Source organism: Protopterus annectens, chromosome 2.part0 (genome assembly GCF_019279795.1).
Source record: "Protopterus annectens isolate FY-2018-M chromosome 2.part0, PAN1.0, whole genome shotgun sequence".
Classification (NCBI taxonomy): domain Eukaryota; kingdom Metazoa; phylum Chordata; order Ceratodontiformes; family Protopteridae; genus Protopterus; species Protopterus annectens.
This window is the reverse complement of record NC_056728.1, coordinates 441198223-441221422: the sequence shown is the minus strand read 5'-3', so window position 1 is coordinate 441221422 and position 23200 is coordinate 441198223. Positions and strand designations below refer to the sequence as shown.

Below are 23200 nucleotides of genomic sequence, written 5' to 3'. Positions count from 1 at the left end.
GTGCTTTAGTAGCTGATGATGTCATAGGGTGTGTATGTACAATCCGAGCTGCAGGGTATCTTACTTATGTGTTTACTGCAGGTACTGCTATTGTGGGGCCTTTGGTGTTGAATTACACTTGGCTGCCATGGATCACCTCTTGTCCTTGCCTTCATTTTTCAAACTGATTCCCCTCCCATTGTCAGGCATGCATCCAGCAGCCTGCTTTCTTGTTTTGTACTTTCCCAACCCAGGATTGTGTTGTGAAATGTGTTCTATAGCCGATCTACTGCAGGTTTGCTTTGCTCTTCTGTGACAGTTCTTTTTTCTTTGCAATCTGGCACTTCCCCTTTCCTGTTCTGCAGGTTACTGCTAGCAGCCTTGTTAGCTACCGTCAATGGCACACTGTGAGTTAATAGGTGTTAATTACTCAGTTGTAGTCCAATTACCCTTCTGCGGCATTTCCTTATTGTCTTCCTGTAACCTTCCTGTTTCAGTTGTGGTGCGTGCTGCACACTGCCGTTTACCGAGTTTCGAGCGCATTGTCATCTGCGTACGCATGTGCTTTTGGTCACCTTGTGTGCTCTCAGCTAAGCAAAGCTATGGCTACATCCATACCCCTATCCTGCGGCTTTGCTTAGCAACTTGTAACCCGGATTAGCAATGCTCCAATGTGCTTACAGCTATGGTGGCACACCCCTCTCCTAATGTCATGTATACCTCCAGGCCACTCCTCGGTGTTATACTGCTACGCCGTGTGGTACAGCCTTACACCGGCAAGGTGTTTGCGATTCAGTATTACTTGCCTCATTTGCATGGTATTGACTACTAATTCATAGTTACTGCACCAAACACTGTCACAGACCCTTAGCAACCCTTGCACCTTGGTTGTGGTGTAGCATGCATACCGTTGACTATTATGATGAAATCATGATTTGTGTTACATTGTAGTTTTATGACATCTATATATATTTTCCTTGTGTTCCGGTTTGCGCACACATGCACTGCAGTTGTACTTTGCGTTAGTGTGGCCATGACATTAAATGTTATTTTTTATGTGTTGTGCATGTTTTTTTATGCAATTGGCTGTATATTTAGCCATTGGCATATGTTAACTTTGTAATACATGGCTCCGATGTTCTGTTTGAAAAAATGTAAACCTTTTTTTGGTTAACATTTCTGTATGCTTACGTTACGCCTGCACCACTTCATGAATCACTATGTACCTTCATTTGCCTGCTCTACTACTGTGCATGGGGTTATTAGCATACATGCGCCGAGAGCTTTGCAGCTCTGGCATACGCTGATAGTGCACATGGAATCGGATCGTATCTGAATCGCTCGGCAGCCATAGTTGGCATTAGAATGCCTACGCTATGCCTGTGCCTGGCGCAAGCTTCATGAATCCCAGGGAAAAAGTTTATTATATCAACACCCAAAATTCGTCATCAAACAATCCAAAAAACTTCTAGAAATCAATAAATACATTGCTCAGTCCTAGAAAATCAACCCAACCCAAACCAGCCCAGCCCCGCCCCAACCAATAACTCCAAAACATTGTTTACAGTTTAAATCACATTTTATAAATGCAGTAATCTTCCTTCTACAAAACTATTACAAATCCAGACATCCCACTCCAGTTATTGAAGCTGCAACAGACATACCTTCACACTCACTCCAGTGCCAACATCTACAATTAAAAGATACCTTTAAAATAACAACCATTGTCATAGGATCATAGGAGATTACTAGGCTAATGGCCCTAGGGCCCTTACAAGCCTAGCCAAGTACAACCTCTATTCCCAAGAACAGCAAGGTATTAAGCGGAACTAAGTCAACAACTACTACCCCTGTCCAAGAGGGACTTGGGTGAAACTCCCAAAGTGAATTGGTGATTTCCCATCCAATCATCCAAATTATGCTTAGATAGGGTCAGCAAGGGGCTCTGATTCACCAAAATGGAAGTCTGCTCCAGCAGAGAGGTAACCTCTGTGAGACATATCTGGCTTTCCAGCAAATCCTGTTGATGTCACATACTACATTGAGTTCCCTAGAGCAAGTGCATCTTATACCATTTCATTTATGAATATGTAGCATTTCCTTTAGAGCAGGATCTGAGATTGCTTTATATGCAAGGCAGAGGTCACCTCTGAGTAGTCTGTAAGACACAGTGTATAGTGACAGTGATTTCAGTCTGTCAACATATGACATATGCTGAAGACTCTGAATTTTTTTTGCAAGAAACCTTTGAGGTCTTTCCAGTTGCTGCAGGTGCCTGGTAAGGTACATACGAAAGGTAGCATTGTATTGGCCTGATGAGTAAGGAGTACAGGAGGCTATAACCTCTCTTGTTCTGGATGCATTTCCTTTACTTATGAGGTGGGCATTCTATCCAGAACAAAAGAGGTTATAACCCCCCAGTACTCCTCACTCATCAGGCCTGTAATAGAGTCCAATGATACCTTTGGTGTGTACCTGACCAACTTCAATATGAATACCCCAAACTCACTGCAGAAGGCCTTGCATATCATGTCTATTCTAATAAACCACTCTGTCCAAGAAAAATATGTCCCCATTCTATGGAAAAAAAAATTGTATATATTACCCTTCCATAAAGGCAGTCCAACAAACAAGCTCACAAACTATAGATCAATCATCATTTCTCTTACCCTTATCCAAAATCCTGTAAAGATGTATTCACTCTTGACCTCATACATACATTATTTCTCATAACCTCCTTTCTCCTTCTCAGCATGGTTTCAAACCCAGTCACAGTATAACCACTGCCCCTCTAAGTTTCACAGACAAAATAAATCACAATAGAAATTCAGGTCTTAACCGCAGCACTATTTCTGGATCTATGCAAAGCATTTAACACAATCATCAAATTCTCCTAACTAAACTATTTTCCTATGGACTATCACCCTTCTCACTTAACTGGTTTCTTCGGTACCTCACTAATATATTCCAAGCAGTGAAATGGCAAGATAATTTCCACTTTTTCCTTCCTATAAGCATTGGAGTCCCATAAGGCCACATCCTAGAATGACTGCTGTTTAACTTATTTATCAATGACCTAAACACGGCAGCCATAGAGGCCACCATAGTACAATATGCTGATGACTTCACTCTAATATATGCTGCTAGGACACTACCCAGGCTTCAAATCTTCATCAAGAAATCCTTCTCCTCCAAAGAAGCTTGGGTGAACAACTCACAACTCCTCCTGAATCACCCCCCCAAAAAAAAAACAACTAAACTACTACTTTTCCCCCAAAATCCTTCTCCTCCAAATAAAACATGTTAATATACTGCCATCCAACAAGAACAAAATAGAACTAGTATCCTACCCCAAACTACTAGGTGTGATTATGGATGACCACCTGAAATTTGATTTCTTCCTTCAGAAAGCCATAAAAAGACATACCAAAAGCTAGGCAACCTCTATAGAGTAAAACACTACCTTACTGATTCTGCTAGACAAAACATAGCCACTTTGTTTCTACTTCCCACTCTATTTTATATATATATATATATATATATATATATATATATATATAAAATACATGTACACACATACACAGATGCGCACACACACACACACACACACACACACACATATATATATATATATATATATATATATATATATATATATATATATATATTATAAGCCATATATCAGCATGCATATCTTGAAAATAGATCTGTTTGTATGTATACACATGAACATATACGTCTCCTGTCCTAACCAGTCTCAACTCCTTTCTATCAGTCAAATTAGAACAATGCTAACTTTGGCCATGAGTATTCTTCTTATATATATATATATATATATATATATATATATATATATATATATATATATATATATATATATATATATATATATATATATATATATATATATATATATACTGTTTAGGTGATTATTCCACCAGTGGGTTCTGTTTATAGTGTTTGTTTTGGGTTTATTTCTGGTAGGTATGGCAGCCTCTATACAGTAATGCACAGGTTTGTATAGTGACTCTGTGATTAATTATGCATAGGTTGCTGTGGTCTGGGGGTTGGGGGAGTCTTGAATTTTGACAAACTGTCACTTAATATGGTGTAGTTTTCCTCTGAATAGTTTATAACTGTTACTAGTTTAGCTGGATTTTCTGGGTTGATTTTTACTTCAAATGAGACAGCTTTGTGATCCAAAGTCACTAGTGAGGATTCGACATTGGGGGGATGCAATGCTCTTCCATTTTGGTAAGTACTAGAATCGGTATGTTTTATCCTCTTGTTGGAGTGTGCACTATCTATTTCTGGGTATTTGTATTAATAAAGTCCAAGAAGCATTGTGGCTGTGAGTTTGAGGCAGTGTACATTTCCCATTCTATAGGAAGGTAGTCACCCATGAATAGGGTGTTTGGTTTGATGATGAGCATCTCTCTAGTAGGTTTAGGTAAGAGTTGAGAGACTCTAGGGGCATAGATGGTGACCTGTAGCTAGCCATGATATGGTGATGGTCCTTACCTATGGTAACTTGCAGGTATATGAACTCCATGGTATCATCCTGTTTAACCAACTTAGAGGTATGTTTACTGCTAACATGTATCAAAACACCTACACCTTTTGCCCCAGTCTGTGCTGTTGTTGGTCTAAGTGTGTGGAAGGCACTGTAGCCTTACACTTCCGAAGTAATTTCTCTGGCTTTAACCATGGCATAGATGTCTACAGTCTCCAGAGTGAGGAGGGCCTGAAAGGTGTGGAGTTTTTAATTTATGCTTCGAGAATTGAGCAGTAACACCTTAAGGCTGCTTGTAGACTTTTTCACTGTGTTGGTAGTTTAATCTGTTTGGCATAGCCTAAAAAAAGGCTTTAAGGGGGTGGATAAAGTTTTATCCAATATCCAGAAGCCTGTGGGGGACAGGTGCAACACTTCCTTGCCAAAGCAGTGTGGTCTTTTGACCATGTTCTCCTTTTCTGACAGATATTGGATTCCTCTAGAGTGACACCAGAAAATAAGGCAATAAGAAATCAGTCATTTTATGGTGGCATAATCCTTGGTGAAGGTAGAATGCTGCTCAGTGCAAGGATCTTACCCATCTGTGATACATATTGTGAAAGAGCCATTATGTCTCTTTTCATATAGTCCAGTAAAGTATGTCTCAGGATATTAACACCCACATGGACTATGATAGAATCCTATTGCTACATGGGGTGCAGTAACTTGTGTGACATTGTGGGTCCTGGCTACAGATAGGCAACTAACCCTTATCTCCTTCTTGTCCAGCCTGGTGAATGGGGCATCTGTGTGTCATGCAATGGAGTCCCCAATTACAAGAGTATTAGATAAAATGTATGCTTGCCTTGTGGGCTTTGCACTTAGGGGGTCATTAGGTGTAGGCTTATGTGAGATGTTTGATGTTGATTTTAGTATGTGCTTTAGTGATTGTTGAAGAGCACAGCTGCCATTGGGTGGCTTTGGAGGTCTTTGAGATTTGGGAAGGTTTTAAGCACCTCAGCATAAGAAAATATGTGTGTGTGGTGAGCAGTGTGTGTCAGGGATGTAGTGTGCATATTCCTGACAACCTCGTTAATATGCATGATTTTTGCCTCCAAGGAAGTTGTGTATTTACATTTTACATATCTCACATACTGTGTTATTTTCTTTAATGATTAACTGATTGTCTGGTCCTGTAATAGGGTTGGCTGTTTAGGATTAAGGATTGGGTTTTAAAAGTGGTCTTCTAGGGGTAAAAGACAGGATGTTATACAATGCTAAGATATGGTAGTGCTATTCAATGCAAAAGCTAGCTGCTCTAAGCTTATTTTTGTACAATGCAACACAGCTTAACAGATTTTGGATCTAATCCTAACTTTATAGGTAAATTTTACTGTCTAGATGTTTGCTACTACACAGGTCACTGCTAACTGCCACGGCCTGGTGGAAAGCTCCATGCAGAGAAAAAAAGATTGAAAACTGACTCCTATGCCCTCTAGCCAATAAGTAACCACACTTCAAGCTTCCCTCAGTGCTTTCCAACTACTCAGAGAGCCCAGGTAAACACCTTCTGCCATAAGATGTCTGATCCTGGAATCTGTTAATGTAAAAAGTACAGCAAAAGCAGCTCTCGAGTGCAGATTAAACAGCAAAAAACTACTTATAGAAATATAAAGTCAGAAGTGCTGTAATAACTGAATTTCTTGGGTTCTTTCTAGTCAGGAAATTAATGCATTAATATGATATGTTATTAAAAGATTAAGAACATCCCTGGGTTGAGTTTATATGTTATAAACTTGCTTAGTATTTTCTTTTCAGAAATGCAAGGAACACTTTTAAACATTCTGAAGGAAAGAAATTTTTATTATTAAATTGATATTTGGCGTTGTATGGACTCATTTTTATCTAACTCAAAATTTTAGTTGTTTCTGAGTTATTTGTGTTCTTTCTTCAGAGGCTTCCACAATATAGTTGTGTCAAAGGCTGCTCATTAGTTGTGTTGAGATGGAAGATGAACCTAGATGGAAAATTAATGATCATGTCTTTGAGACAGAGCAGTACAATATTATGCCCAGTTGGAATTATGAGTAATGGCTTCTTTTGTCATCCCTAAGAATGAATATACACTTGTTATGAAATTTTATTAGATAATCCATAGGTTCATAGGTTCATAGGTTCATACTAGGCTATCTGCCCAAGGGCATTTATAAGCCTAGCCCATAGTTATTTGGCTTTCGCCACCCCTTTAGTTTGAATAAAACTATGCCTATTATTTTGCTGTGCCTCTGTCAAGCAGTGACACTGAAGTAATCCCTGGGGTATATCTGCGATCTCCCATCCATTGGTCAAGATTCCTCTTGAACAAGGCCAGCGAGGTGCTCTGCCTCACATGTACCGGGATTTTGTTCCACAGCATAGGGAGTCTCTGGGTGATGAATCTGTCCCTCCAGCACGTTCTATTAATAACCGTGTCAAGGTTCAAGTCTCCGCCCTTGTGGTTCTGAGGGATCTAGATTTTTGAGGTGAAGCATATTCATCAAATCAGGGTTTGACATGGCCTTATATGTCAGGCACAGGTCACCTCTGAGCAAGCGGTATGAGACTGAATAGAGCTGGAGTTCTTTCAGTCGGGCAGCATAAGACATATTTTTGAGACCCTTTATCCTTTTGGTGAGGAACTTTTGGGGCCTTTCCAGCTGCTGCAGGTGTCGGGTCAGATACATTCGAATGGGGCATTGTACTCAATCATAGGTCTAATGAGTGATGAGTACAGGGGACGATGACCTCCCTTGATCTAGATGTGAATCCCTTCATGATCAGGTGGGCAATGTAGAAGGTTTTCCTAACCACTTTAGCAACATGAGTGTCAAACGAAGGCTACTGTCAACCTGGGTCCCCAGATCCCTGATGACTTCTTCTGTGCTCAGTGGATTGCCACCTATATGGTAGCTAGGGTAACCTTGTTTTTCCCGAAGGGTATGACTATGCATTTCTTGGCATTTAACTTTAGGCCATGGCTCTGGCACCAGTTATCCGTTTCTGTGAGGCCCTTCTGAAGGATATCTGTGTCAGATGTGTTTCGACTATGGCCAGTTTGCAGTCATCTGCAAACTTTGTCAGCCATAACCCTCCTGTGTTTGCTTGTACTTCAGAAAAGTAGATGCCGAACAAGAGTGGACCCAGGACTGAGCCCTGTGGGACACCACTTGTGACAGGCTTTGAGTCTGACATGGCTCCAGCAACTCTGACCCTGTGGGTTCTGTCACTAAGCCAGTTTGCAACCCATCTTGTGATGTATGGGTTTACATTCAAGCTGATGAGTTTTTCGATGATACCTGAGTGGGGTATTGTGTGAAGGCCTTTGCCAGGTCAAGGTAGGCTGTATGGACTGCCTTTCCCTCATCAATGGCCTTGGTGACTGTAAGTCAACCAAGTTTAAAAGGCATGATCTGCCTTTGACAAAGCCAAACTGGGTTGGATCCAAAGTCTGCAAGTTCCCTATGTCTTTATTTATGAGTTCCATTATGATCCTCTCCATGGCTTTGCAGATAAGGCTTGTCAAGCTAATGGGACGGTAATTTCCAGGGTCGGTGGAGGCACCGCCCTTGTGAAGTGGGACCACAGTCGCCGTGCGCCACTCCTTGGGCACGTATCCTGAGGTGAGGCTAAAATTAAACAGCTGTCCTAACTGCGGGTTTAATTCTTCATTGAGTTCGTGGAGCACACAGCCGTTGACACCATCCGGTCCCATGGATGCTGTGTTTTTTGCTTTGGAGAGAGCAGTTCTCACCTGGGCGTTGGAGATGTTTGGGGGGCTACAATCCTCTGGTATAGATATCTCTCCTTTGGGGAGAAGTTTGCACTGAACCTGTCAGCCAGTATGTTGGCAATGTGTGTAGGTTCAGTAATCTTCACATCATTTTGAACTAATTCTGAGCATATCTGGGAGTTTCCTCCTAGGTTTCTAACATAGCTAAAGAAGGCCTTATGATTGTCTTTTGAGTCCTTGGCGATTTTTCTCTCAAAATTTGCCTTGGATGATTTTATGAGAGCTCTTAGTTTTTTACTTATAATGATCAAAGGTGTCTTACCTTTCAAGGATTTTGCTGTATCTTGTAGTAGCTTCCTCCTTTTGTTGTAGAGCTTGTTTATGGCTGGGGTCCACCAGACTGGACGCTTGCCTTTGGTACAAAGAGTCTTAGTTTTGTTTGGGATTGCCTGATCCATGCAGTCCTGTAGGTGCTGGTAGAAGGCATTTGTAAGTGAATCAGCGGTTTGAGTAATGTTTACCACTGGCTCAGGGGCCTTAAAGGAGACCACACTAGTTTTTAGAAGTGTGAAGTCGGCTTTTGAGAAGTTTTTCACTGTGGTCTTTTATATTTTAGGTGGGGCGGGATGAGGACCTCCAGCGAGATTAGTTTATGATCTGATCTCACCAGTGAGGGGTATACTTCGGTGTTGAACATTGTGATCCCATGTTCGTGATGATGAGATCAAGTATGTTTTCTCCTCTTGTGGGGATGGTGACTAGTTGTTCCATGGCATTTGAGTTTATGAACTCCAGGAACCTTTGGGCTAGAGTGTTTGGGCTTGAGTAGTGTTCCCAGTCTATATTAGGGTAGTTGAAGTCACCTAGTATGATGGTGTTTGGAGATACATTTATCCCTCCATTGTTTTCAGGAAGGCCATGTGAGGTTCCTGAGTTTGAGAGGGTGGCCTGTAACATGCTACAAATTGCAGAGCAGTCTTGCCTATGGTTAATTGCACCTGGATGGTCTCCGATGCATCGTGCGTTGCCACCAACCTTGAGGTGTGGGTGTCCTTTATGAATATGGACACCCCCTCCTTTCTTGGTGTTGTCCGGATTTTGGGGCAGGAACGCATGATATGAGGTGAAACCTGCTAGTGCTGGGGTGCTCTCAGGAGCCTTGAACCAGGTTTCTGTCACAGCACAGACATCGATGTTCTCCATACTGAGAAGGGCCTCGAGTGCGTGCATCTTGAGATTGAGACTTCTGGCATTGAGCAGCATTACCTTTAGTTTTTTTACTTTTTTGTGTTCTAGGGTGGTAGGTTTAGAATTTGAGCCTTGCCTAAAAAAGGCACTATGGGGGTGGCAAGAGCCTTTGCCAATATCCAGAAGCCTAGGGGAGACAGGTGCAAGCCGTCCCTTGCGAAGCAGCATGGCTTGTCCAGCATGTCATCCCAGTCAGACAGACATTGGATCCCCTTTGAATGACACCAGAATTTAAGCCAATTATTAAAGCTGATCATCTTATCACTCTATTGTGGCATCATTCTAGGTGAAGGTAGGATACTGCCCAAGGTCAGGGTCATACCTGCCTGGGCTACATAATCAGAGAGCTCCTCAATGTCTCTTTTCATGTAGTCCAAGGAGGTACGTCTCAGGTCATTGACACCAGCGTGGACAATGACTGAGTCGTACTTGTACCTGCTGTTGAGAGACCTGAGTGCTTGTGTTATGTGGCGGATTCTAGCGCCCGACAGGCAGCTTACTGTGACCTTCTCCTTACTCAGTCTGGTGAGCGGACGTCAGTGTGTCTGACTATGGAGTCACCTATGACAAGTATGTTTGGTGTTGTATTTGGCCTTAAGGGCAGTGACTGCTTTGCACACTGATTTTGTTGTTTATGTGTTGTTTGTGTGGTGTATTGAGTTTGCAGTTGCTTGGGTGTCTGCTTTGGAGGCCTCTGCTGTTTAGGTAAATTTTTACTCAGAGCCTCCGAGTATGTCTTAGTGTGTTTATGTGTTTGATTCAGTGGTGTGGTTGAGTTATGTGAGACTGGTATTGTGGTGTGTGTAGTTGCCTTCTCCTCTTGCCTGGTCTTGCCAGTCCTGAGTTGAGAGAGCTCAGCCTCCAGTCTGGCTAAATCCAGATGGATTAATATTCTGAAAGAAGTGATTACTTCCTGGAACTGGATAATTTCATACTTTTGTGTGGGGAACAGAACTACTGAGGAGAATGGGACTTTATATGAAGTCATCTTAATTAGAGGCTCTCCCTGGGCTGTTTATATTGGAGAGAGATTAATTATATATATAGCTCTCCATCATAACTCTCAACCTCTTAACTCAAGACATCTGGACAAAGCCTAAAATAAAGGGGTAACGAAGGCCCAGAAATAGGATAGATTTTAAATATTGCTCATATAAACTTAGAAGGTTACTAGAATATTAGGATTTATATTAGCATGCATTTTTCTGAATGATGTAAAGTCTGAAACTCAAATGTATCTCATTATTTAGTGACTTCAGTCTTCAGTGACTTGCCTGAAAACTACAATTTTTATGAGGAAAAGACCAAAAATATAAAGCAAAAATATGGACACTTGAAAGGTATATCTCACACACAGGCAAATTACTTCATTGAAAAGTGGGGCTCTATCTTTGCTACTGTATATGTTTAGATTTTTGAATGCTACACGTATAAAAGTTTCATTATTCTGAATGCTAAATTTATAATAAGGTCATTATTTTTCCTTTAAAAAATGAGAATCATGATGATATTTTTTAAAAATGACTACATTAGTAATATCAATGTTTAATTGTTGAAATTAATGATGTTATTTCACACACACACACACACACACACACACACACATATATATATATATATATATATATATATATATATATATATATATATATATATTTATTGGAGTTACAATATTGGAAGCTACTGAATATACAAAAGAAGTATCTAACAATTGCATTATCTAATGATGACAGCAGAGACTGTCTCTAAACTGGGAATAGTTTCCTTTTGTAATGTTGACTGCTTTAAGAAAAGTCAGTATGGTATTGTGTAAATATTATATTCAAACACCATTTCATCAAATATGTTGTTTATTTGCCACATTCCATTGACACATAGGTATAAAGCCCTGACAATGACCCAGGTGACCCAAGTTTGACTAGTAGAGCAGGCACCTGTTGGAAATTATGTGGGGCAGGAGTGATGTGGCTTTGTTTGTTTAAATCTCATCAATAGTGTTGCTCATCCCTCTCTAGTATACATGACAAACAGGCAGAGGAGTTCATTTATATGCTTTATTACATAGAAATACATCAGGATGAATAGCAGCATTACAAAATATAAACGGACTGATTAACAGACAGACTATACAGATATACATGCTTGCATCTCAGCAGCTAACTACAAAATGGCAGTCAGGCTCGCACATGCTCAGTATTTATACACTTGTGCAAGGCCCTAGAAAACTTCTTAAAGCTGTACAGACATATTGATTTATATCCTTTCTCAAATAGACTGCCCTCAATGAAATGACATTGGAATAAGACATGCAATAATACAGACGAAATGCGACTTGATCTAGTAACATAGTAATCAGAACTGGGTTTAGCAACAGAGACAGTCTTCGGTGAACAACTCATATCAGGAATTTTGGGATTTACCTCAGGAACAGGGATATTTACTGCAACGTCCTTAGGAACTGGAATGCTGGATAACTCACTCTGAGATAAAAAGTCTTTCTCACAGGCTAGGTGCTGTGGCACAGGCTCAGACACCAGCATCAAATGTTTCCGATTCCGCCTAAACTCTACTCCTTGTGATTCCACAATGTATGATCTCGGCACTGGACAAATACTCTTCATGACTCCAATCCGATCATAACCTTTGCATGTTTGCATTCTCACTGTCTCTCCTTCACGTAATGGATTGAGGGGTTTGCTGAACTTGTCATAATAAGACTTCTCGGATGGGTGTTTCTTCAACACATGGCATTTCACTGATCTGTTATTTTTAGCACTTGGAACCAATAAACTACGGTTGACTGGTAATGTAGGTCTGGTTTGTCTCAACAGAAGTCCCTGGGAATGTGAACCAAGATGTTTATCACAAGGAACATTTTTGAGATTCAAGAGATTCAGGAAAACATCACTATTATCTTGTTTTGGCTTCTCTAGTAACTGTTTTGCACTTTGAACTGCATGTTCTCTCAAACCATTTGACTGCAGGTACTCAGGACTACTTGTAACATGGATAAAGTCCCACTCTTCGGTGATCCTTTTGAATTGCTGGCTAGTAAAGTGCATGCCATTGTTAGAAATAACTTTGTGTGGACTATCATGGACTGCAAAATTATGCTTCATCTTAGTAATGATAGTACTGGATGCTAGATTAGGAAGTAGGTCAATCTAAAATCAATTAGAATTAGTCTACTAACAACAAGTAATGCTAACCATTCCATTCGAAAATGTCAGTGGCTACTGTCGACCAAGGTGGTTCAGAAATCTGGTTTAACTGAAGTGGTTCCTTCTGTTGATGAGGCTTTGTACTACTACATACAGAAAAAGATGAAAGTAGTCTCTCAATATTTTGTGACATAGAAGGCCAAAATAATAATCCTCTCGTCCTCCTATTAGTAGAATCAGTTCCTGGGTGACCACAATGCAAGATAGCAATATATTCTTGTTGCAAGGACTTTGGTAGAATCACTTTTGGACATTTATAATGAAACCATTGTTCTACAAAATCTCATCTCTGTAAGGAAAATAAGGTTGCACTTCTTGAGGTAAACTAGATTGCTTTAATGGCCATCTTCGATTTAATAAGTGGTTGAGCTTCTGTAAAACAGGATCTGAGGCTGTGTGATTTCTAAGCTCATCGAGATGTGTGGAAAAAATATTTCTTACTTCCATGACTTCAAAGTCAAGTTGCTCATTCTTATGCTGTTTGGTGGTATTTCTGTGTGATCTGGATAAAGTATCGGCAAGATAAAGAAGTTTGCCTTTTGTGTAGACAGGATTGAAATTATACTTCTGCAATCTCAGCATCATACATTGCAATCTGGCTGGAGTGGTATGCATAGGCTTTCACAAAATAGTAACTAGAGGTTTGGTGATCTGTTTCAATCTGGATAGTTCTACCATAAATATAATCATGGAACTTCGAATATGCAAACATAATTGCCAAGAGCTCTTTTTCTATCTGAGCATACTGCATTTTCAGTTTCGGTTAGAGATCTGGATGCATAGGCAACAGGCTGACCTTCTTGAAGAATGGCTGCACCAAGACCAAATTTCAAAGCATCACAGGAAAGAGTAACATGTTTGTGAACATCATATTATCTTAGAGTTGGTGGACTGGACAATTCTCTGTTTCAGGACATCAAATGCTCTCTGGTGTTGTTCCAACCATGACCAAGATACATCTTTACATGTCAGCAGCGATGCTTCTAGTTGGCTTAACTCTGGAATTAAATTGCCTAGTTAGCCATGCCAAGAAAATGCTGACGGGCGTAAACATTGTCTTGAGCTGGCATCTCAAGAATAGCTGTTTGCTTGGAAAGGTCTAGTCATAAGGCCAAACTGGTAAACAAAAGACGAACAAAAGTGACTTCTCGTAACCTGAACTCGCACTTTTGAGGATTCAGCTTAAGATTCACTTGACAAGCTCTTTACAGAACTTTCCTGAGGTTTCTGTCATGCTCAGCTTCACCATTACCTCCTATTAGAATATCATCTACTATAATAGCACAGGGGTACCCAGAAAAAATTTGCTCCATTGCACATTGAAAGACTTCACTGGCAGAATTTATCCCAAATGGCATTCTCAAAAATCTGTACCTGCCAAAATGAGTACTGAACGTAGTTAGCAACGAGGATTTCTTGTCAAGCAAAATTTGCCAAAATAAACTCTTTGCATCTAAGACAGAAAAAAAGAGTGGCATTTGGCAACATAGCTGCAACTTCTTTGACTGTACTCATTGGATGATGAGGTCTTTTCAGTGCTTTCTTCAAATCTCATGGATCAATATATATTCTGATATCATCTGAGCTTTTCTTATGAGCTACCACCATGGAAGATACCCATTCAGTAGGTTCATCAACTGGACAAATTACACCTTGTTGCACCATTTTATCTAGCTCGGCTTTGCCTCTGTTCTGCATAGCTACTGGAATTATCTGGGCTGGCCTGACAACTAGGCTGACAATAGCCTGGAGTACACAGCTGGAAGCTTGCCTAGTTTGTTTTCAAAGAGATCAGCACAGGTAGAGAAAATATACTGGGTGAAATTAGAACAGTGGTCTTTTAAGCTAACATGATGGACTTATTAAATGAAAGCAGTCCCATTTTCAAACTGTCTCTAAGCCCTAATAATGACTGTACATGCCTTTTGGCCACATAAAATAAGTTGTAGCTTCTCTCAGCAGAGCAACATGAAATTACTACTGAGTCCTCGGTTTGAATCTCTTCACCACCATAAGCAACAAACTTTCCACACTTTGCCAAATCAAACTGCTCACCAGCACATACTCTAACAGCAAATGTTTCTGCAGACATAACATTGCATTTTGAACCTGTGTCAACTTTGAGCTCTATGGGTTTTCTTTTTATCTGAGCAGTACAAAATACTTAATTCTTTGCCCTTAAATCTACTGCATTGACTGTTTCATGAAGGACTGACACACCATCGACATAAAAAGTAGGGTCACGGCTTTCTAACTGATCAACTTGTCTCTTTGAATGTTCCCTTTTAATAAAACAATGTGCGCCTTTTGGTTTACAAAATCTTTTGAAATGATTCTCCTTATTGTATTTGTGACATTGCCGAACAAAAGCTAAACATTTTTCCCTTGTAGGCTCATGACTTCCACCACAATTACGATAGTTGGCTATAAAACTGGGTATAGGCACATGCTTTGAGTTTGCCAGCTCACTCTTATGCCTCACTGAGACTGTACGATTTCCAGAGCATGCCTTGGAACTTGCTAGAAAAGTACAGGGTTTCCCAGTGACTGTTGCAGGGTTTATAGTTGCTGCCATGTGTTTGGCCTGTTTCTTTTAACCATGTGCTGCATATTATCAACATAGGCTTTACTGCAGTATCTTCCAAAGCCACTTTCATTTGTAAGTATGCATTTCTCATTTGTAAGCATATTTGTGGGCTTTTCTGTAAGCTCATATATCTGATAAATCTCAATGGCCTTATTCAAAGTTAAATCATTGTCATGAAGCAAAATCTTTCTCACAGCATCCTCTTTAATACCACACACAAGTCTGTCTTTTATCAACTCATCCCTTAAATCATCAAATCTGCACATTTTAGCCTTGTTTCTTAAATCAGTTATATATGCTGCAAAAGTTTCACTATGCTTTTGATCTCTTGTGTAAAATAAGTGTCTTTCCATTGTAACATTCGTTTGGGGGTTACATATCTCTCTAAATTTATGTTTTAAGAACTCAGGGTCCTCCCTTGACTCAGCCGGTACAACTTTATGACGGGATTCCCCTTCTTCTGCAAAGACAACTGGTGCATACACAAATCAATGCTCCATTTCTATGGCTTCTGACCTAGCTAAATTAAGTAGAATAAATGCATTTGTAGAGTCATCTTTATCAGAAAATGCAGCATGTATTAAAATATCATACTCTTGCTCAAACACTCTCCAGTTCTCTGCAACATTATTGTCAAACACAAGTGATGTGGGTCTGCGAAAACCTTCTGCCATGCCCTTAGATTATAGTAAAACACACTGAAAATATGGCCCTTGTAATTATATATGAAAAAGCACACAACCAGCACTTGTAATAACATTCACATGCGCAACAATCTCTTCGAAATACATTACTTTGCGAAATATACTTTGCAATGACTGTATTCTGCAAAATAACTGTACTGTAATACTGCACAAACATGCAAACACTTTATACACTTCAGACAACTTGAATAGCTTTGATTAATGTGAAAAAGAGGTGCACAGTGAAAAAATGCAGTCATTTCCCTTATTTTATTCATTTTATGTGATTCAGACTTTATTTCAAACATTTTCTGTAGTTATTTTGAATATTTCTGTTAATACATTGTAATTTCAGATATTTCTGTTACTTAGAAATTCATTTAGAGCATTCTGAATGCCTCGTTTCATATTTTGCGAATAAGAAACAGTTTGAGTAAGTTTTAATACATGAAATTCATTTCTGACCTGGTTTGCGAGATATACGTGCAGTAGGGATGATTCATTCCTTTATATTCCTCCAGTTTTAACTGAGTGCCTCTCAGTCTTGAAGCTGAGGAATTTGAATTGCACTTCTGACACCATGTCGCTTATCCCTCTATTGTACAGATGACAAACAGGCGGGGTAGTTCGTTTATATGCTTTATTACATAGAAACACATCAGGATGGATAGCAACATTACAAAATATAAATGAACTGATTAACAGATGGACTATACAGACATGCATGCTTACATCTCAACAGCTTACTACAAAATGGCAGTCAGGCTCACACTTGCTCAGCATTTATACACGGGAAAGTCGTTAGAAAACTTCTTAAGGCTGTACACACATATTGATCTACTAATAGGATGGTGTGGGAGTACATTTCCATGCCACATGTTGCCATGGTTAAATTTTGTGGAGACTGGAGAGCAAATGAAAGTACTGGCTTAAAAGGGGAGGCTGACTTGGGGTTATATCACTTGCAGAAATGAGGAACAAACCATTCCTGCTGTCCATTGCAAACCAAACCCTGGGCGTGTTACTGGGCATGCCCAGTAGGGTTAGGGTCACAGAAATTAACTAACTAACTGACTGACTAACTAACTAACTAACTAATTAACTAACCAACTAACTAAATGAACTCTAATGAATGCCTAAATGATTGCCTATCTGTGTCAGCTCTGGCCCTAATGTATTGGGAACAAATTGCACAGCTGACCAAAAGATGTTCTGAAGAATGGGAGGCACAAGGGACAAACACACACAAATGCAATTTGTTCCAGTCTGAATTTAGTAGTAGAGTGATAAATTCACATGGTCTGTGTTATGATGAAGATGCACAACTCATATTTATTGTTGTTAAACTAATGTCTGTATTGTAAGTCATTTGTAATAGTTGTGTCAAAGGCCACTTAGTTTTATTGGAATGGACTAAGATGACCCTATATGGATGGATATACATGGATGCTGAATTCTCTTTTGATGATAATGGGCAACATAGAGCCATAGAAAAAGCATTTCATCACTGAGGTAAACAGCAGTTTTATTTTTTGCTGCATTTTTTTCTTTCTGTACTTCTGCTTTCCCAGTAACTTCTCCTCTATTTTCAGCAATGTCCTCATTCTTTCACACATTACAGAGTTATCATGTATCCCTCTATAATCTATTTCAAATGCTATTTTACCTCACACCCACAAATTACACATACACCTTAAAGGATAACAACAGGATATTAAAGTAGATTGCTCAACCTGCTGTCTCTTTTAGTTCCCATTGTTTGATACAGCCACAAAAAATCATCACTGCAGCTTTAAAAAGTAATACAGTCAACTGTTTTACCTCTCAGGCTTCCTACCTTTCCGTACTGTTTTACTTTCATTTTGCAAAACAAGTTGAAAACCCCCTAGCTGGCTCTTAAATGATGATGTCGCATCTGCCAGAGCTCTTGCTTTAGTTACCTGGATGTTTCCTCCCCCAAAGTGATGTAAGCGCTGCCTGATTTGCATGCTCTATAGAAGAGCCAGTGAACCTCCCAAATTGTGATACCAGAGCTGCCTTGCCCAGCCCACTCTTAACCTAATATTACTGGGTATATGTTGTGTGGAACTCCTTTTCTGTGTAAGTGTACCCTGTCGACTGCATTTATCTGAGGGATTTGAGGAAAGTTTGCATTGCCTGTATCTTCTCCAGCTTTTTGTGTGTGTGTGTATATGCACGTGTGTGTGTGTGTGTGTGTGTGTGTGTGTGTGTGTGTGTGTGTGTGTGTGTGTATGCACGCAGGTGGCTAGTGTGTATATGAATGCATGTAGGGGGGCCGGTGTGTGTGTGTGTGAATGCATGCAGGGGGGCCGGTGTGTGAGTGTGTTCCATTCCTGGAAATATTACAGCAAAAATGTCAAACTAATATCAATTTTCTGAAAAGCCCTACTGATGTGACAAAGCACAGTGAGGAAGTACAGGCAAAAGTAAAGTAAGAGCTGCATAATTTTAAAAATGACCATGCATAGACATTAATTGCATCTTTTTACATAGGAAGCAGATGTTTGTCATAATTAATAGAGAACACTACATAAGATTACATGAAGTATGAGAGACTGTAATTTTCTTAAATTACCACTTAAAAAAAACATTCAACTGCTGTCATGCAAGTCCTTGAAATATATCTTTTTATAGTCTATTATTTGTTAGTTATTTAACCACAGTGTAAGTAAAAAACTGGGAGTTTGGTTTTCAAAGAAGTGATTTTTCCCAGTGCTATAAAGCTTGGATGTAAATTTGACAGGAGGAGTGCAACAAAAAAATGTCCCACTGTAAGGAAGGAAAGGCCGTGAGAAGCAAACAGTACATTAGTCTGGTCACCTGCTGTGAGCTGTCAATCACATGCAGATAATGGGTCAATTTACCCTTAGCTCTTTGACATCTAGGGAAGGTAGGTGTGAAGGGGAGGGGACTTACCTTGAAAAACTAGATTTCTGTTGTCAAGCCTGAATTCAAGTTAGCATTTCTAAGAAGAAACAGCAATAAAATGCACTTTTCAGTTCTGTTCTGTGGCATTTGCACTGCTTGGGTTTGAAGTAGTCATTGAAAAGGGATAAAATGTTAACCAAAACTAGGAGTTTACAACACAGCAGTGAATACATGTGAATGAGTGCAGTGAAAGGAGCTCTAGGGAAATAGTGGCAGATGTGATGCAATTTTTTTTAGATGAACAATGCATACTGGGATACATACAGGCAGACTAAACTTTTGGAATTCCTTCAATATGCCAGACCCCATGTGGCCAGACTCAGAAATTATGTATAAAAATATTTAAAAACCTGTAAATAGTCCCAGAGTGGTGTTAAAATGTAGGAAACACCAAACCAAGATGAAATAAACATATTTTTTGAGTCTGATGGCGTGATTGTCCTTTAACCTCTCCCTTGCCTGAAAATTCACTGATATAATCACTCATTTACATCATATTTCTTTTTCCCTCACTACCCCTTGGTGTCTCATTATGTTAAACCCTAGTCAACAGCAACTGTTTTTTTACTGATCTTCCTTCTTCAAACCCATTTTTTTCTAAAAAAAAAAAAAAACACTCCCTCATTGATCTCATAATCTCCAGTAGCCCAAATACAATCTCCAGTATCAGAATTCACTCACTTTAATTTATCGACCATTGCCACATCATTTTCTCCGTTTTATGCCCAGCTCCTAAAACAAAGCCAAAATGAATTTCCTTCAGATCTAAACCTACTGCCAATATTGCAAAACTATCTTCAGCTTTCTCTTCCCATTACTGGGCCCCTATTCTGGACACCACAGATTCTAACAAAACAGCTGAACTCCTTACACACACACTTTTCTTTAATCTCTAGACTAACAGCAAACAAAAAAGTGGCTAACCCAGGAGTTAAAATCCCTCTTCAAACTCTGGGAAGAATCTTGGCACTTCTGGAATCTAGTCCCACTCCAGAAAACAGGGAGTAGTATACAAATCTAAGGAACCTGGTCAAAAATGCCACTGGAAAACACAAAAGTCATTCCATGATATAAAATCAAATCTCTTTGAAAAACAGCCCTCTCGAAATTTTAGAAAGAAGTCAATAACCTTACAGAACATTAGCTGAATCACGCTTCTACAAGTACTTCCTTCAACTTGACATCACATGATTTCCACAGACACTTTAACAACCTCCTGAAATGTGTTGCAAACACCCCCACAAATGCTCCCTTATCCAATCCATAACATCTCTTTTATTTTCAAGACGATCTCAGCCAAAGACATTATCCCTTTACTGGAACAAAAACATGTGGAAGGTCTTCGTGGTATATTCAAGCTACACCCATGGTTCATATACCAGTATTGTGACTTCATTGTAACACCCTTAATACACATCACTATTCCTAATATATGGAAATCTATTGCAGTAAAACTACTGCCGAAACAAAAACAAACTCCTCTTCCATCACACTATTGAACAATTTCCATCCTCCCAACCCTGTGCAAAATCTCAAAGAAAATTGTCTACCTTCAGCTCATAAAATATATTATTAAATGCCACCTTCTCTCACAAATCTAAGTCACTTACTCCTCTCTTATAATCCACATTTAAGAGCTAGGCATTAGCACTGAGGCCATCCCTTGGTTTCAAAGTTATCTGACTAACCATCATTTCTCAGTGAACTAAAACCCTGTACCCCTCTCTCTCTCTCCCCTCTCCCCTCTTCACAGGTGTACCTCAAGGATCTATTATTCCCCCTTCTGCTCTGTACATACATCAATAAACTTCCACTTGATCTTCCTTACCTTCCTCTCCTCCTACATGTGGATACTATGGTCCTCTTCCACTCAACCCTCTCCCTAACTACCTTATAGCAAGATCCAAACTCTGACTTCAGTCACCTCAGTGAGTGGATTACTACTAAATACCTAATACTAAATACATCCAAAACTAAATCTATGCTTTCTTGGGCTTCTTCCGGCTTTTCCCGGTTAGGGGTCGCCACAGTGGAACTCTGGTCTGCTAATGATTGGCAGTAGATTTTTACACTGTCGAGGTGCCAGCCCACTGCCCAACCTTCAACGAAAGCACACCCATTCACACATGTCTTTCGAACACCACTGGACTGTGGGGAGAACATGCAGACTCCACACAGAAGGCGCTGCAGCCGAGAATCGAACAGGAGAACCTCTTGCTGTGAGGCGACAATGCTACTACTGCACCACCGCGGCTTTTCAGTTCAGCCCATCCACAAAAACTTTAACATTTTATGATCACAACAACCATCTCTTATAACAAGTCTTCTCTTTCAAGTATCTTTGCCTCTGGTTAGACCATTCATTCAACTTCCACCAGCATTCTTGAAAATACATGTGAAAAAATGAATGCCCTACTTTTCTGTACAGAAAGATAGCCCATTTTCTCTCACACTACACTAGATCTGCAATAGGAAACAGAACCTTACTCTCCCAACTCAAATTCAAACTCCCTCTTATATCAACAGCCTCTACTAAAAACTCAAAGACTAGAAAACAAAATATGTAGATTTATTACACACTTCCCCAGAAATGAACACCACTGTATAACTCTAAAAAAGACAAATTGCCTCCCACTAACTGAACAACAGACCTGCTCCTAGGATCATAGCAGTTCAAACTGCTATACGAAAATAATCTCCTTTCTTTAACCTGAAACTAATTATACATACACCCCCCCCCAATACAACCTAAGTCACTTGAACCACCCAGGCTCTAAAACACAAATCCAACTCTCCAAGCTACATATTTTTGATCATGCTTTCTAAATTCTTGTGCCCAAACTGTGAGAGTCCCTCCCACCTGAAATTAAAGATTCATCCTCGTATTCCAAGTTCCACTCTCTATTAAAGTCACATTTAGTTAATCAAGCAGAATGTTACCGTTATGCCTCACTTCATATCACTAAAGTCTAGTTCAACTCTTTTTCACTTATACGTTCATAGGTGAATATTAAGTTAACTGCCCTGAAGGGTCATTTTAATCCTAGCCAACAAACCATGGTCAGAATTAAACCGTGTACCTTAACCATTATACCAAACCCACCCATCTATAACTCTTACTGTAACTCAGCCACTAAGATCCTTTTCTCCTTTTTACATCTGTTAATTTATTTTACTCTAATTTCTCTAATGTTTTGAAACTTGTGTGCATTATAAAGTAATACACTTGATTTAATTTACTATGCATCTAAAGCATTAGTCTGCTATTGCACTGTTTTATTGTCACTTATGTGTTATTGTATTCTTGTCTACTTTGTATGTCTGGTCAGTTTTTGACCCTAGGTTGAGAGTGAAATTGATCAGATTTGATCTGTGTTCTATACTGGTAAACAAATTCAAATTCAAATAAATAAATAAATAAACAAATAAATAAACTTTTCCCCTGTGAAAGTACTGGCTTCAAGGGGGGGTGGGGGTGCAGACTGTTCTTGGGGTTATATCACTCGCAGAAATGAAGGACAAATCTTCAAAACTGCCCATTGCTCATCGAACCCTGGGCATGTTACTGGGCATGCACAGTAGGGTCAGGGCCACAAAAATAAAATAAATAAACAACCTCTAATGGTTCCACTGTATGACAACTCGCAGCAAAAACTCTGTAAAACGTTTCTCAGAAAATCTCAATGTGATGTTTTACAGATTGCTTTCTAGTGCTTTGTCCCACATCTGATATAGTAATGAGAATACTGGTATTCCTGTATCAGTAAACATGAAAAAGTACTCCACACTGAGAAACAAAAATCACAGCTCTGATGCTTTGTACACCATTTATATAATAAATGATTCCTCTGTTGTGAAGCATTTCACTAAATCAGGGTAAATTTGTCTAGCAAATGTATACCTATATATGTGCGTGTGCATGCATGAGTGTGTGTGTACATATATATGTATGGGTCTACTTTTAAAGCTCAAAGTTTCAACATTTTTAATTTCTTATGGTAGAGACCATAAGATCAAAGTTTTGAAACTTCAAAACTTTGGGAAAAAAAATAAAAATTGTTTTACATTCTTGCAGGGGAGCAAGCCCCCATGCGCCACACACCCCCTGCTAATTAAATGTACCAACTCCAAGATTGCACTACAGTGAGGAAAATGGTAAATTTCCCATTCTGCACTGTACAGTGATCTCTATTTAAACAGTTCAAAGTTTCAAAACGTCGATCCTATAGTTTCGACCATAAGAAATTTTAAGTTTTGAAACTTCGAGCTTCA

General features: G+C 39.5%; 1 protein-coding gene across 1 annotated transcript in view; it reads left to right on the top strand.

Moving 5' to 3' along the window:
* The window catches only part of LOC122793121 (guanine nucleotide-binding protein G(q) subunit alpha), a 2223046-nt gene that overhangs the window by 229088 nt on the left and 1970758 nt on the right, over positions 1–23200 (top strand). The gene's annotated exons all lie outside the window — the stretch shown is intronic.